We start from the raw sequence: 12,744 nt of genomic DNA on the forward strand, positions 1-12,744 counted from the left end.
CAGAGATCCTTTTAAAATGTTTCTATTACTCTGAGTGATATGGTCAGCTTCTGATGTCTTTCTTTCTTTCTAGATGTAGATGGAGATGACCGTAGATGCTGCTAGAACACTGAACCTGGTCTCCTGTGTGAACCACCCCATCCTGACAGCTAAGATGTCCATGTGGACATTATGAGTGTTTGTATAGAGAGAAGCATGGCTGAAGAGCTTTGCATATCAGTCGTTTCTTGCTGCTGCCAAAGTCAAATTGTGATATCTGTGGTGTTTAGTTCATGGCCGCTTATGAGATGTAGATATAAGTACACCTGACTGGTGGAATAGCCTTGTGATACATACTGGGTGTGCTCTTTGGTTGTTCACAAAACAAAAAAACAAAACAAACAAAACAAACAAGTCCTACATCAAACTTTTATTTATAGAGAAAATAAAAACAAAATGCCACAAACTTACTAAAAGCTGCACAAAAATCACACAAATCAAGGGATGTTCGACAGTCAGTGTTGGATATTGTCCAACTCCTAATTGCCGATATCAACAGATACCGATATGCAGGCTTTTTCCAGTGGTGGAAACATAACTCAAACTTTTTACTTAAATAAAAGTAGGCAATACTGCAATATAGAAATACTAGGTTAATAATAACTAGGTTAAAAATAACCATAGGTTTTGGTATAAAATGTACTTAAAATACCAAAAGTAATTATTAATAATTACTCATTATGCAAAATGTCTCATCTAAAATGATCTAATCTCTCACAAGCTCACATGTGTCTTATTGTATTGTGAGCTTGTATAGATGTTTTTAATGTAAAAGAATAAATAAAGTAAAATTAAGGGTTAGGGTTATTCATTTTTAATGCCTTTATCGGCCGATAATATCGGACATCCCTAACAAAAACATATATCAAACGTGTCAATACATTTCAAAGAATGCCACAAGTGGCACTAAAACTTCACCAATAAATTACAAAAAATAAGTTTCTTAAACATCTTCTGCCGTATGTCCATAGAACTTCAGCTCTGTTGCAGCAAGCCAGTACAATGTGTCATTGTCTAGGTCACCTAAGCCACGATCACCATTCGGTGGCCGGTATTTGGGGCAAATGGTCATTACGTGTTCCACAGTCTGTAGTGGATCCTCGCATTCACAGTGGGCACTGTCCGAGATGTCCCACTTCTGCTTTGAGGGTTGTCCACTCCTTGCAGGGGAGGTGCTGGCAAAGAACATATTTGGGGTCCTCAATGTATTCCACTGGTCCCTCTGTCTTGCCTTCACCCAGGATGCCTTGGAGGTGTCAGCTGGTGTTGTGTGGAGCAGTTCCTGCGCCTGTGTGGCAAAGGGGCACAGTGACTTGAGGCACGTGTGCTATGGCAAAGGTCGCCGTGACTTGGTGTGTGTGTGTGTGTGTGTTGTGGCAAAGGGCACCGTGACTTGAGGCACGTGTGCTGTGGTGTCTCTGACGACCTTGTGGAGGAGATGGCTGGGATTCACTCAGCTGTGCCTTCCCGGTGAGGGCCAGCGTGGCTGCTTCTCGTCTGACCTCTGTTGGAGTGATTCCAGCGAGAACAGGCAGGCAGTTTGTTTGGGGTGGCCCATCCGGTGTTGAGGGCAGCATCCAGCTTCTTGACATGAGAGCTACGGCTCCAGACTGGGACACAGTACTCGGGTCGTCTGCATAGCCATACTTAATTGATGTTGTTGCAGGGAGGTCATGGATGTAGCTGTTAGTGTTGAACAGCAGTTACTGGTGTGGAACCGAAAAGCTTCACAAACATGCCAAAAAATTCTAGTTTTGAACCTTTTTAATCTAGTTTATTTTCAAATAAATTTGTTTTTACTGTTTTGTGAAGCAACTTTGGGTACCTTGAAAAGTGCTATATAAATTGTATGTATTATAAAAAAACAGACACACAGCAATTGTCGCCACACAGACATCACAAATTCCTATTGGCAGCAACAACATGTGAGTGATGTGCAAACCCATTCATAGACTATAACCATTCATAATTATAATTCATTCCAGATGCTGCGAGGCTCAACCGGAGCCCCTACAGGTGGACATCTGCAGTTCTCGCTGTCCATGGATGAATCTGCATGGGGGGCTCTGAAGGCGGCTCAAAGTAAGAAACCACTTAGACTTTTCTATTACTGCGAGTGGTATGGTCGGCTTCTGTTTTAAATGTTCTCTATACATTTTGTGTATGATGTGAAAGGACACAATGTACGTATATCTGGCTCTTGGTCACTTAAATTAATCTTTCGTTCTTTCTTTCTTAGGGTGGATGGGTCGTGGTAGACGTCGTGGAAGGACAGAGATCCGTTCCAAAGCTTCCCTCCCGGGGGTTTCCTCTGCGAACTTCTGATGAGCTGTGAGTAGGAATATTTCTTGTTTTTATTTTCTCTATAAATAAAAGTTTGATGTAGGACTAGGCTATATATATATATATATATATATATATATATATATATATATATGTTGTGACGGGATATAATATATATCTGGCTCTTGGTCACTCTAATCAATCTTTATTTCTTTGTTAGGATGGAGATCGTGGTAGACGTCGCTGGAACGCCACTGCTGGACAGGGTACACGCACACACACACACACACATGCACACACAGAGCAAAGCTAATTTGGTGTGTTTTTTTTCTTTTCTTTCTTTGTTAGAATGGAGATATCGATAGACGAGCTGATGTTCCCTGGACAGAGATCCGTTCCAAAGCTCCCCCCCCGGGGGCTTCCTCAGAGGACTCTGATGAGCTGTGAGTAGGAATAGTTCTTGCTTGTTTCTGAGGATGGATAACTGCTTTTGTACTGTTATGGCACGAAGAATGGCATAATTTACTACAGTAATCCAAATGTTTTAAATATTTTATGATAAATCTAAATGACCCTGCACAATAGTTTGAGAGTCAATATCTCATCTGCTTTTAGAAGCACTTGAATAAAAAATTACAAAAGATGTTGAGTACTGTACATGTGTTCAACCACATGTGCGTCCTAGTGGCACTGTGGTTGAATGTCTTGTCAGCTTTCCAAGCTAATCAAAGTCTTAACCACTTCAACCCCAGCATCCCTATTCTGAGGGAGCGTTAAGCAAAAAATAGCAGATCTACAAGCTCACACCGCGTTGCAACGTGTTGTGAGCTTGTAGAGCTAATGCTTTCTTCTTTCTCTCTCAGGATGGAGATGGCAGTAGACACAGCTGGAGCCTCTGGAGATGGAGATCTGCAGGTCTGTCCATGGATGGATGGGAGGACGGAGATCTGGGTAGACGCTGGAGGACTTCGGACCTGGGCCTGGATGGATGGGAGGACGGAGGACGGAGATCTGGGTAGACGCTGGAGGACTTCGGAGAGGAAGTCAACAGTACGAACCGCTTCGGTGAGGAACTCGACAGTACGAACCGCTTTAGGGTTAGGGCTTTTTTAGTCTTTATAGTAAAAAGCCAATAATCGTCCGTTGCCGATAATCGGTCGATCCCTATTCTTAAACATTACTGTAAGTGCATGTGTATGTTGTGACGACACACACACACACACACACACACACACACACACACACACACAGCAAAGCTAATTTGGCGTGTGTCTGTCTGTCTTTCGTTCTTTGTTAGAATGGAGATCTCAGCCGATGCCCGGGATCCGAAGCTTTCCCCGGGTGTTTCCGATGAGGACTTCTGGGAGGCTCGGACGGAGCTGGAAGGTTGCTGGAAGGTTCGGTAGACGTCACTGGAACCCGTTTAGGCCTGTCAGAATTTGAGGTTTTATAATGGCCGAATAATTGTCGCTCAAATAAATTACAAGTAACAATTTAATTGCGTCATACTAACATTCTAAATAAAACTTTGGCTTTTGTAGGCTTTGTAAACAAAAAGCTGCACATGGCATAATTCAACAACTTTATACACTAAAAGAGAAGAAAATTACAAAGTGACACATTTAGAGCTTGTAGATCGGTTGCTTCCATTATTTCTTTAAAATGTTTGAAAATATATGAAGATTTTCAACATGGAGACGATTATGACTTATCCCTCAAAAAAGTATCTCAAATACTTGCCGATTAGGTAATTGTGACAGGCCTAAATCCATCTGGTTGTGTTATTTTTATATCATGTTCTGTAATCAGTTGGGGTTGACTATAGACTTTTTTTTTAGGAACAAGATCATCATGCCGGTGAAGAGCACGTTTCTAGCCGATGGAGCAACTATTTCTGATCACCTTTGGAGTTACATCACAGCAAGGTAACTATACAACACACGCACACACACTATGATCATGACATGACATCAGCTTGTGACTGCAACTTGTTCCTGTTCGCAGATGACTCGGCACTGCTAGTCTCGGACAGGAACAAACTGCAGGTTGAAAAGGCCCTCGGCTCTGAACTCGGTAGAATCTGCACCTGGCTCGCTGATAACAAACTATCTTTACACCTGGGAAAAACTGAATCCATTCTCTTTGGATCTAATAGTAATCTCAGCAAGGCAAATGGCTTCTTGGTTAGAGTTGGTGACAATGTTATCACACGTAAAGATGAAATTACCTACCTAGGTTCCATCCTGGAGGCTAATCTTTCCGGTGATAAAATGGCCACCAACGTAATCAAAAAAGTCAACCAAAGAACAAGATTCCTTTACAGGATCTCCTCACTGGTCAACAAAAACACCTTGAAGACCTTAACAGGAGCCCTCGTACAAGGTTTCTTTGACTATGCATGCACCTCCTGGTACCACAGCACCTCAAAGGCCCTTAAAACTAGGCTCCAGACCTCCCAAAACAAACTGGTCAGGCTCCTACTTGGCCTCACCCCCCGAACCTACCTCACTCCTGCCCACTTTGACAGGCTGGAATGGCTTAGGGTCGACGACAGAGTACAGCATCTTGCAATGGGTCTGGTCCACAAGATTCGATACACCACCAAGATACCCATGTACCTGTCTAGATACTTCCTTTATGTTAACGAAGTCCACACCCACAACACCAGAGGGAGTGCAACGAACCATGTACAACCCAGATTTGGCACAAACAAGGGACTAAATTATTTTCACTCCTATGCCACCAAAATGTGGAACGCCCTACCAACAGTCATTAAGACATGTGAATCCCTTGACTCCCTTTTTCCCCTCACTGTATAAGTTTATTTTCCCTTTTTACCTCCTTTATGATGAATTCCTGTTCTGTTCTTTGACTATATAGAAGTGTCTTATTTGTACGTCTCTAAATGTTTTGATGAATTGAACATGGTGGACCCTCTTGTAAACAAGTGTAATGCTTAACACTTAGAATGCTGAAAGCGTTTTTAAACGTTTTATTATAGCCACCCCTAAGATGCGCATAACGTTTTTATACGTTTTATGGTCCAAAAAACGTTTTTTTATTGATTACTATAGTTCAACTATATTTGCGCCCGGACAACTCATAATGTAACACCGATCGGCTCTAAAAAGAGTTAAAACCCCCCCCTGCTGAAAAGAGGTGTTGGTCTGAGAAGCGTCTGACACCGCCTATTGGTTGGTCTATGCGAGGACGTACGACGTAATGGAAACGGCCGTCCGGCATAGACCAACGCAGATGTCAGGGGATCTAAAATGGATGGGTCCATGCTCTTGTGTGTGTGAATACACTCGATTCCCCCTCCCCTCCTGTTTCTACATGGTTTCTCCCGAGGGAGAATGGTGGGGGGGGGGGTCTCTTCCTCTTGGATCGCATTGGCAGTTCCCCCCCCACTCCCGAGTCCCCACTGCTTTCAACTGCAAGGCTTGCACTCTCATTCTCGGAACAAGATACAACGCGATTTGCTCTCTGCCCGTATATAAACCTGCAACGATCGGCATTTGATTTCATAACGTAACGTTTGCCAGACACATGTGGAGTTAGTCATGGACAGATTGCACATCATTATCGAGGGCCCGCCATGATACGTTGGTCGCTGATCGCAAGCCGTACTGCTGCTGCTTTCCTCGCATCCAACCATCCATCCAATCCATCCCCCTTTCTCGTTACAACAGGCTATTATAAATACAGGCGAGCAGCCTGCCCTGCACCTAATGTGATAAAATGAACGGCAGGACAAAATCGGATCGATTATTATCTGTCTATCAGCAACATACGGGTGTTTGTCTTGCAACGACAGGTGGTGCTTTCTTGTTGTTTTTTTTCTTCCAAATACGTTGACGTGCTGCTTCTGCTGCTGCCGCATCCAACCATCCATCACCCTTTCTCGTTGTTTTCCTCGTTGTTTTTTTTTCCAAACATGTCCAGACACAATCCGATCCAGTCTCGCGTCTCACCTTATAGATACGCGAGACTAGATCGATGAGGTTAGTGGTATGTCTGGACATGTTTGGAGCGGCACACGACAATCGACAATAATGTTGATTATGCAAGATCATTTCCTCAAAGCCTAGTTGCCCCCCCCCCCCCCCCCGTTACTGCGATTGTAGCTCGAATCACAGAATGAGTTCAATGAGCGTAGGGAGAGGGCACATATGGGGCTACGATTGAGGCTGATTTATATTTTCTAACAACTTAGGAGAGAGACTGACCACGATGCAGGCAGAAGAAAGTTTCCAAGTCCGTTTTATGATCACATATGTGCATCAAGACTCTCTGCTTTCATAAGAAAAAAACTAATACTGTAATTGCGAATGCAATGAGCACTTACTATGAGACCTAGCAGATCACGTCTGTCTGTCTGTCTGTCTGTGTGTGTGTGTGTGTGTGTGTGTGTGTGTGTGTGTGTGTGTGTGTGTGTGTGTGTGTGTGTGTGTGTCTGTCTGTCCCGCTTACTGTATATGTGGACCTGCTTTGGGGACTCCTTATATGGTTATGGCTGAGTCATGGTGACATGAGTGTGATGGCGTCTTTTGTGACCATATATGGAGCTGGCGTGGTCCAAGCACTAACTATGACACCCTGCAGATCATGTCTGTAATTTATTCTAATTGTTATTGCAATTTACGATCTGCGTTCGCTTTCCGCGTTCGCGCGTCTTACTCGTAAAAATAAAAATCACACCCCTGTGAAGTGAGCAGTGCAATGTTGTGAAGTGAGCAGTGCAACATTGCACTGCTCACTTCACTGGGGTGTGATTTCTATTATTATTACAGTATTAGTATTTTTCTTATGAAAGCAGAGAGTATTCTGTTTCATACGGTATATAGTATGTACATGTCGCTATAGGCCTTATTTTGTGAATATTTAGTTGTTAGGTCCATGCTTTCTCTAAAATTTTCTTTTTCAGAGAACTTTAGAGATGGCATGGGCCTGAATAACTATTATTCACAAAATAAGGCCTATAGCGACATGTACATACTATATACCGTATGAAACAGTAGACTCTCTGCTTTCATAAGAAAAATACTAATACTGTAATAATAATAAAAATCACACCCCTGTGAAGTGAGCAGTGCAATTGCACTGCTCACTTCACAGGGGTGTGATTTTTCTGGGTGGTATTTTTCTTATGAAAGCAGAGAGTCTACTGTTTCATACGGTATATAGTATGTACATGTCGCTATAGGCCTTATTTTGTGAATAATAGTTCTTCGGGTCCATGCCTTCTCTAAAGTTCTCTGGTGGGCGCAAGCTGCATTCAATAGCCAATTAGTGACAAACTGTATATGTGTACAATGTGTACTGTTTTCCTCCTAAAAGTAGACATTCAGGGCTTTCATTCGGTATATGGTTTGTATAGGATATTATTTGTGCTCAATTTTATATCGGTCTTTTGAACTAAAAAAACTGAACTGAAATGTCTGTCAACTTCAGGCCTCCATATCTCTGTTGTTTTTTTTCACAAGCAGCGTGCAGGCAAAAGCAGGTGTTAGAAAAAGGTCAATATCTCCAGAATGGAAGATGGTAGAATCATAATTTTTTTTTTAAATTGAAGTGGACAAGTTATGCTTTCTTTTGATTTATGCGGTGTGATTCTCGCTATAAGAGGCCCCTCGCTGTGGGCCCCCCAAAAAAGTTCAAAAATCCCAATGTTAATCCCCTTAGCGCTGGAAATCCTTGGTCCACTAGAACCTGTAGCATTGTATGTGTTAATTGGGTCGTCCACTTACAGTTAACAGTCTTTGTATTGAGTTTGTGCTTGACATGTACTGTAATTCTGCAAACTGTTAATAAATATTTCAATCAATATTGTTTTATGAACAAAGTAGTAATGAGCATTTCTTTCTTTTCTTTAGGACGTTGCTGGTCTCCTGTGTGGCTCCATCTGGAGGTCACCAGGGTTCTGAGTCACTCAGATCCTGACTGGTAGTGGTGATATGTAGATGTGATCAATCAGGGCTCTAAACAATAAAATAATAAACCAATATAAATAACTAGATAATAATATAAATAAATTGATAAAACGAACGATAAAAAAATAGATTATAGTAAAATAAAAGTAAATTAAAATAGTAAAATAAAAGTAAATTAAAATTAGTAATACATAAAATAAAATTAGTAATAGCATAGTAATGGATAAAATAAATATAATTAGTAATATATACAATAATACATAAAATAAATTAAATTATCAATATAGTAATGCATAAAATTAGTAATAACAGTAATACATAAAATAAATAAATGCATTAAAAATAAAAGTAGTAATAACAGTAATACATAAAACAAATACAATTTGTAATGCATGAAGTAAAATTAGTAATAACATAGTAATACATCAAATAAATACAATTAGTAATATAGTTATACATAAAATTAGTAATAACATAGTAATATATAAAATACAATTAATACATCAAATAAATTAAATTACTTTGTGTTGTTATAGAATGAAAAAAAAAAATATATATCAATCACATCTACATATCACAACCAGGCTATATTGCCAGCAGGCAGGTGGACTGTAGACTCACTACAGCTGTTGCGTGGCTAGTCTGCTATCCGCGAACGTCTCCACGCTGGTTTCCTAAATGAGGGATATAAGTGCTGTTGGCACTCTGGACTCTGAATTCTGCGATCATGTGCTTCAGAAGAATGATGCTGCGTCACCTGTGCGGTGACAATTTCCGGTCTTTGGAAAGCTGTGACGTTTGCAGCTGTTCTGTCAAGATGGCCAATCTGCAAGCTGAGCTTGTGGATGAGATGTGCAATAGCCTAGTGCTCTGTGTTTGAGCCCTGTGCAGGAGCTACAAGACTGCCGATTTGGATTGCTCTGTGCAGTTTTAACCACGTGACGCCTGCAGCACACTGTCAAGTGTGCAGGTGGACAGTTCTGAGCGGACGGCTTCGCCTTGTTTGTTGTTATAAAACTGTGGTGACGCTGTGTAACGTAGGCCTGAGGGCGGTTGCTCTGATAGACTTAAAGAGAGCCTTGTAGGAATTTCTTTACCTGATATGTGATTTCAGGGTCGTTTCGCCTACTTCTACGTCCGGAGAGTTGTGATATTGGTTTTGAGTTCTTAAATTAATAAATGGGGGAAATGTCAAGGAAATGTGGAATGCTTGTACATTTAAGGACGTCATAAACCAAGCCATGAGAAGCTGTTTTCTGTGACCTGTGACATGTGTGGTCTGGAGGTCTCTGATGTCATGTGTAGAAGACCCACCCACCCCTGGGGTGGGGGGTAATGTATTTAAGCTGAAGCCTGACTGAGATGTGTTGAGTCAGTACGGTGTTCCATTGTAACGCTTCACTGCTGTCTCCGTATTCGAATACATTCTATTCCAATACTCTGAATTGTGTCTGTCTCATTATTGATGTTTCAACTATGTTATAAGTGCTCACCGACAGATTTCTTTAACAGTCACAATGTGGTGTACTTTGTTTTGACCCAACTGGCCTCCAAGGAGAGGCGAGCATGGAGCCGGACATCTGATGATACACGAGAGAAGACGTGGGTCTTTTCTCGAGTCGGTGTGTAGTCTCACTATAGTCTGTAGATTACGCGGCGGTGTTGCTGCCCCTCCGGGGAGTCGCGGCTCATGGCTCTTCACAGACAGCACAGAGACAGCAGTCACTCCGCTGAACGTGTCAGTGTTGCTGCAGTGGTGTGAACTGTGAACCGTGCGGGCACTGGTGGTGGTGCTGAGTTCTGACAGCCGAGTCACAGCTTCTTCTTCTGAATTACTTTATCTTTGCCTTGGAAAATACATTTTGCGTTTTGCTGTTTCCCAAAACAAACCAGCGCGCGCTACTGTTTGCTACAAAGCGACTGGAAGCGGACGAGGTTTACAGACATACCAATAGTAGCCAATCATATGCTGATTAGGCCAGTTGCTGTATAGCCTACCTACCTGATCACCAGGGAGCAGCAACAACACACACACACTACACACACAATAGCCTTCTATATAATACTGCGCACATATATTATATATATTTAAAAAAATACCCAGCATAATTTTTACACATTTTTTTACACACCCGCCGCCTATGGGCACTGTACTGTAAGCATATAATACCTGGCTAGGTGAAAACAAAAGAAACCTGATTAGCATTTGAGTACTTTTAACACCTCTGAACAGCCGGCGGAGAGGTTCACATTTTCGGAATTTTGCGACAGAGTCACAGAGGGTCAATAATTCCCAGAAAACTTGTAATGTTAAAATAAAATGTCCACGAAAATCTTCATGGGGGCTAAAAGGGGCTACAGCCCCATAGCCCCCACAGACTCGACGTCGTTGGATCTGAATGTAAATCGCTCTGGATTAAGAGCGTCTGCTAAATTGTAAATTGCAAATTGTAATTGGATCTGAATTGTTTGTCAGTGTTATAGACTGTAGCCTAAGTCTGGGTTGACATCTCACAACAAAAGCATGTTTGTAGCTGAGCTGCAATAAGCCACATGAACTCATGATACTGTTATGTTTTAACTTTATCTTTACTTTACCTAAACCTCATTATTGTAAATGTGCACTACTTTATGTGCATTAACAATTATTATTACTTATTTGTATTTAGGCCTACAGTAGGCCTACATGTTTTGATATGGGTGTTGGCTTGTCATTATAACTTTATTAAGAGTAAACAGTATGTTGAGAAAACTGTATGGCATCCTTACTCCTTACGTGCCATTGAGTAGATCGAGAAACTAATTATTATTATGTCTTGTATGTCTTGTTGATGAATTGTGATCAACAAAATTCAGACGCTAGACCTCTGGGAGATGGTTTGCTGAGGTGATTTCGTCGACTAAAACTAAATGAAAAATGCTCGTCGACTACCTTTTTTCACTGACAAAAACTAAATAGAAACTAAATGAAAACTATGCTATGATGATTAAAACTAAGACTAAATATATCGACCATTTCGTCAATAAATAAAAATATAAATAAATGTTAGGAAGGGACTAGTAGACAAGAGATCCAGTATAAGTCATTTTACACTTGGTTGCATGCTGAAAATAGCAGATCTACAAGCTCTCAACGCGGTTTAAAGGCGAGTGCTCTACCGACTGAGCTACTATAATCAGTTAAGATAATGAGGTATAATCAGGTGGTGCAGCAGGGGATGAAGTTCCTGACCTTGTTTGTGTTGGAACGTCTAAAACCTCTACCTGCTCAGATGCTTTGCCTTTTCTGGGACTTGCGCCACAGAGCTTCTCAACCTTTTTTCAATTCATGGACCCCGGATTGACATGCATTAGGGCAGCAGACCCCCATTTGGTACAGATTTTCATCTCTGGGACCCCAATCTACATTTTTGTCAGAGTTACAGACCCCTAACCCTGTAAGACCCGGATATATTTCTATACTTCTCTATACTAGAGATTTTAACCTTACTACTACTTTGTACTATACTAAGACTTTGCAGAGGAAATTATGTAAAAAAAAAAGTTTTATGAAAATGTTATGCACATTATAATAATTATTAAAATATTAATAATAAATTAATAATTTACATTCGGTGGATATCTTTCACAATAATACATAACACATGATGTTCTAGACATTCTAATGATCACAAAATTATGTCCAGAGATTTTGAAGTTGTGTAAATCTGTGCCTCTGTGGGGGGTATTTATATGCAAATATCATGACCAATGGCTTTGCAAGACTAAACAATGAACATCAATGATGATGTCATTTTTTTTGTTTAATTAGGTAATTAAGTAATTAATTAAAAAATAAAAATGTTACAGAGAAGCATCGTTGGGGCTTACAGGGCTAAGGGTCTATTTATACCCTGTTAGTCCCTGGGCCAACAGGGGACGATCTAAAGGGGAAATTGCAGGCAAAAGCTTGGTCTTTTTTAACCTATAAGGAATTGCCTATAACCTACCAGAGAATCACTTAAAAATGTACTCTTATTTACAAGGACGGGCTCTCTCACAATCACAAAGAACTATTTTCCCCTGTGTCTATAGTAACCTCACTATAGGCTCAGTGGTAAATTGCTTGCCCGCTCACCACAGAGGCTGGGGGTTCGAATCCACTGTGGTTCATCCGGCTTTGTCGAGCGTCTATCTCAGTCAGGGGTGCCCCAAAAGGTAGATTGCGTATACCAGTAGACCACATATAGGCTGTCCAAGTAGACCTCATGACATGCTCCTAAAATATATAATAATAATAAAATTATATTTTTGGTATCTGCCACTTGAATTAAGGTGACTTGCTTGATTGACATAGAAAGGACCTGTCAGCTCAAACCCACAAAGCAATATGTTGTTTTCAAGAGCGTTGCAGATAAACATTACCAAGTTACAATATATATAAAAACCCTAATATATTTTGGGGTTGGGTAGATCTTGTTGAGCTGGCCAGTTTAAAAGTAGTTCTTGA

At 41.0% G+C, this 12,744-nt stretch overlaps 1 long non-coding RNA gene across 1 annotated transcript; it reads left to right on the top strand.

Annotated features, from left to right (window-relative positions):
* Positions 1-3,206: 3,206 nt before the first annotated feature.
* Positions 3,207-8,544, top strand: LOC308325571. Its single transcript, XR_013965039.1, has 4 exons — positions 3,207-3,387; positions 3,620-3,719; positions 4,161-4,247; positions 8,199-8,544. It is a non-coding gene; the product is annotated as an uncharacterized lncRNA (long non-coding RNA).
* The last annotated feature ends 4,200 nt before the right edge of the window (positions 8,545-12,744 follow it).

The sequence above is a fragment of the Protomyctophum bolini genome (genome assembly GCF_963924005.1).
Source record: "Protomyctophum bolini genome assembly, chromosome: 12".
Taxonomy (NCBI): Eukaryota; Metazoa; Chordata; class Actinopteri; order Myctophiformes; family Myctophidae; genus Protomyctophum; species Protomyctophum bolini.